The sequence below is a fragment of the Chiloscyllium plagiosum genome, chromosome 32 (assembly GCF_004010195.1).
Source record: "Chiloscyllium plagiosum isolate BGI_BamShark_2017 chromosome 32, ASM401019v2, whole genome shotgun sequence".
Lineage (NCBI taxonomy): Eukaryota > Metazoa > Chordata > Chondrichthyes > Orectolobiformes > Hemiscylliidae > Chiloscyllium > Chiloscyllium plagiosum.
The window spans coordinates 24,663,333-24,667,675 of NC_057741.1; the positions used below are offsets into that span (position 1 = coordinate 24,663,333).

General features: G+C 37.8%; 1 protein-coding gene and 1 pseudogene across 2 annotated transcripts in view; one reads left to right on the forward strand and one right to left on the reverse strand.

Moving 5' to 3' along the window:
* The window catches only part of stx18 (syntaxin 18), a 158,439-nt gene that overhangs the window by 106,650 nt on the left and 47,446 nt on the right, over window positions 1–4,343 (forward strand). The window lies entirely within an intron of this gene.
* Window positions 2,465–3,359, reverse strand: LOC122539239 (annotated as a pseudogene).

Sequence of the window (4,343 nt, forward strand, 5' to 3'; positions counted from 1 at the left end):
ATGGGTATATGAATAGGAAGGGTTTAGAAGGATATGGGCCAAATGCTGGCAGGTGGGACTAGATTGGGTTGGGATATCTGGTCAGCATGGACGGGTTGGACCGAAGGGTCTGTGTCCGTGCTGTACATCACTATGACTATGAATAGGCCATTCTGCCCTCCAGTCTGATCCCCCATTCACTATGATCAGGAATGTGGTTGAGAAGAATCCCTAATGATTCCCTTGGTATAATTGTGCAGTTGTTAATATTTATCCAGGTTAAAGATTCATTAGGCCTAGTTTAATGTCATAAGGATGCTCTTTAGATAATTGTATACATGCTTAACATAGAAGTCAACTTCAGGTTACAGGAACTTTAACCCATGAGAGTGTAATAATTTTCTTTGATTGTATACAGCACATCTGCTAGTCCAGTTTACGATCTTCTTTACAAAAGTGTTGTCAGCATGATGTGTTAAGTGCAGTATGTCTGTTTTGGGGCTTTTTTGTTGTTATCGTGACAGGTTCACTGCTTGATATTTATTGACAGCAAGGCAGATGTTGCTATTGACAGAACCCAAGTCCATAAAGAAGAACTAGACAGCACCTCAGAAAAAAAGGAAGATGGTGAGTGATAACATATCAGATTGGTGTCAAACCTGATGCCTTTAGTTTGAGGAATGATAAGTGTTACAGTGGTATGTATAAAGTTGAAAATCACACAACACCAGGTTATAGTCCAACAGGTTTACTTGGAAGCACACTAGCTTTCAGAGCGCTGCTCCTTCATCAGGTGATTGATTATTGAGAGAGTCAAAATCATTGTCCTTAGTCCCCACACAAATTCTGCTCCCTTACCATTGATTCCAGCTCTCTCCCTGCCAACTGTCTGAGACTGAACCAGACTGATGCAACCTCAGTCTCCTATTTGACCTTGAAATGCGTTTCTGAGCCCATATCAGTGCCATTACAGAGATTGCTCATTCCACTTATGAATGTATGTATTAGGTGGAGGCCACTCAGTCCTTCAAGCCTGCTTTGCCATTCAGTAAGATCGTGGCTCATCTGACTTTAACCTTAACTCCTCATTTCTGCCCACCCCAATAACATTTAACCCTCCACGTACCAAGAATCTGTTTACCTGTGCCTTTAAAAATATGCAAAGATGCTGCTTCCATTGCCTTTTGAAGAAGAGAGTCCCAAAATCACTCAACTCGATAAGACAAAAAAAATTCCTTATCTTGTCTTAAATGGGCTATAGAAATAGTTAAGATTTTGAATGCCTCTAAAGAATAAAAAACTGAGAGTGAAAGTTTGCACATGAGAAAGAATGGGAACTTGCAATCATTTCTGCTAATTATACTGTTGATTTCAAACAGTGTCCCTTAGTTCTACATTTTCCTACCCGATAAAACATCCTTTCCTTGTCCACACGGACGTCTGTAACACCTTCTGGTTCCAATCCTGTTCAGCTCATCTACTGCTGCAACTGTCATCTATATCTTTATTAACTCCAATCTTGACTATCCCAGCATCGTCCTGACTAGTTTCCAGTTTTTACCATCTATAAACTTGAGAAGCTCTGTTGTCTATGACCTAACTCTCAATAAATCTCATTCACCCACTATCCTTATGCCCACTGGCACTGATTCCTGATTAACCTCAATTTAAGATTCTTCTCTTTGTTAATGGCCTCTCCCTGCCCCACCTCTACTGTTCTCCAGGCCTAGAAGTCTCTAGGATGTCAGCTTCTCCAATTCTGGTCTATTTAGCTACCTTGATTTTTCATTACTCTTTCTTCTTTTTGATATGCTTCCTCAACCCATTTATTGATAACCTAAAATTATATTTGTCACTCAGAGTCAAATTGTATTTAATTACATTCCTTGAGCACTTGAGCAGTTTTATTATATTAAATGCACTATATATATATACCTGTTATGTTATAGCCAAGTCTTTCTAATATGAAAGATGCAATTCTTATGGAATGTGTTTGCTGTAGAAATAATATGAAATATTTTAGCAGGGTATAAAGGAGTACATAGAAACTGGTCCTAATGATTTTTGCAGCGTATCAGTTGAGGTATGTGATCAGAGAGTACTAGGGGAAATTGTAGTCTTTGCTGCTCGGAGGGTTTATCAGCCTGTGTGATTTAGTATGTTAGTTCTGGAGTTGCCTAGGAGTTAAACTAGCCTTATTTCTGATTGACCTTTTCTGGGTAACTATTCAAATAATTACATTGGACGTGTCAAGACTTGAACTCTTAATTTAAAGAAGGATGCATTCACAATTGTTGTTGGACATTGAAACTTCCCATTCAGCTCCCATTAGATTTTCCATTTTGGAGACCTTCTGACTATCCGGAGACTGAAAGATTTGGGTTTCAAAAACATTTTAAATAATAATTATAATTTGCCCATTAAAAGTGTTTTTTGCAAATTAAATCGTTTTACTATTTATTGTCAATTTATGTATAGCTGTGCTTTAGATCCTTTATGGGTATGGCATCACACGAATCCTATGCCCAGTAAGGCAGGTTACTGCTGAATTTGGTATGCACCATGCCACTATGTGCATGGGTCACTTTACTCTAAATACAAGTATTGTTTGGTTTTCCATTGCAGTCACAGTGTTGTTCTTTGCTTTGTAGACATAAGCACATGTCTTGCCCAGGTAAAATTCTGCTTCATTGAGCAGTAAATACCCCCAATCTTTAGTAGGGCAGTGTGCTCTCTCTAGTTTCAAAGGCCTCATTCATAACCTGTAAACATGACTTTGCATCGTAATCTTCCAGGCCTTGCAAGAGCGAGAGCTGGATCACTCTCTCAGATGCCAAGATGGAGGAAGAGCAAATATGACAAATAGATGGCAATACGTTAACCATTTGTGTGTTGTAAGGCCATGTTCTTTCATATCTCATTGAAAAGTGAAAATTTTTGGATATTTTTGAAGTTAGTGAGTATAAAGAACCTCCTGAAGAAGCTGTGTCCATTTTAATTTCAGTTAATAGTATGTTCTAATCACAACAGAACATTGCACAGACTCAGTGTTATGATGTAAATATAAATTATTGAAGGCTGTCTTCCTATTTATTTTTAAGACATATAAAATTACGTTTGGCTTTGCAATCACCAAAAATACAGCATTTATATCAATAAAGTAAGAAGTGTACAACGTGAGTCAAAAATTGCATTGTCTTTGATGAAAATGCTGTTGTGTTGACAAACAGTGTCAATAACTCCCCCAGTGCTTTCTGCCAATCTCTTGAAGTTTTACTATCAAAGTAAAACCTTAACAAGAGACAATTGATTCTTCTAAGCATGTGAATTATCTCACTTTTGTCTTGCAGTCGTTCTGTCTGATGCTTTTGCTTGTACATCATCCAATTGTAAGAAAGTTTAAACAGAAATGTGATCTATGCATTTTCCATCTTTTGGATTTATATTGAAAATTAAATATAAATAGAAATGTTGCTGCACAAATATTAAAAATGTTCATAGAAATAAAAGTTCAGAATGAGAGAAAATTATATGTTTAAATACGTGGTGTTTGCTGGTTTGGAAAGCAACCTCTGTACATGGTGGAGAATTTTACTTTGCATATTAAATTTTTCTGAGACGTTGATAACTTTCAGTATCTCTGGATAAAGTACAGGTAATTAAGATTATGTTTTGTGCTACATAATTTGTTAATTTAATGAATTGTATTACGACTAAGAAAAGCCTTAAAATATAGGTTCACTTCTGGAGAGTAATGAGTAAAACTGGTCAGTTTTTTGAAAAAAAAAACAAAAGCATAGATTTAAAGTGATCTGTGAAGGAGCAAGACTGAAGTTGCAATATTGAATGCACTGCCTGGAGGAGTAGTGGAGGCATGTTCAGTCAAGGCATTCAAGAGGCCATTTCAGGATCATATGGGTAAAAATGATGTGTACGAGTGTGGAGAAAAAGCAGGAGATTGACACCAGGAAATGGTGTTCATTTAATAAGAAGGTGCAGGCGCACGGAACATTGAAACAACAGATCGAGTGGATCGGTTGGAGAGACAAATAGAAACGATGAGGAATTTGCAACAGCTACAGTATGTGATGGATGGCAGTTATAGGAAGAGGGGAAAGTCTCAGATACAGTCACATAGATGGGTTAACTCCAGGAAGGGTAAGAGAGGGAGGCAGCTAGAGCAGGAGTCTTTTGTGGATATACCATTTCAAACAGGTATGCTGTGTTGGAAAATGTAGGGGGTGATGGATTCTCAGGGGAATGTAGCACGAACAGCCAAGTTTCTGGTATTGAGACTGGCTCTAATGCAACGAGGGGTACGTCGGCTTCCAAGAGATCAATTGTGTTAGGGGATTCTGTAGTCC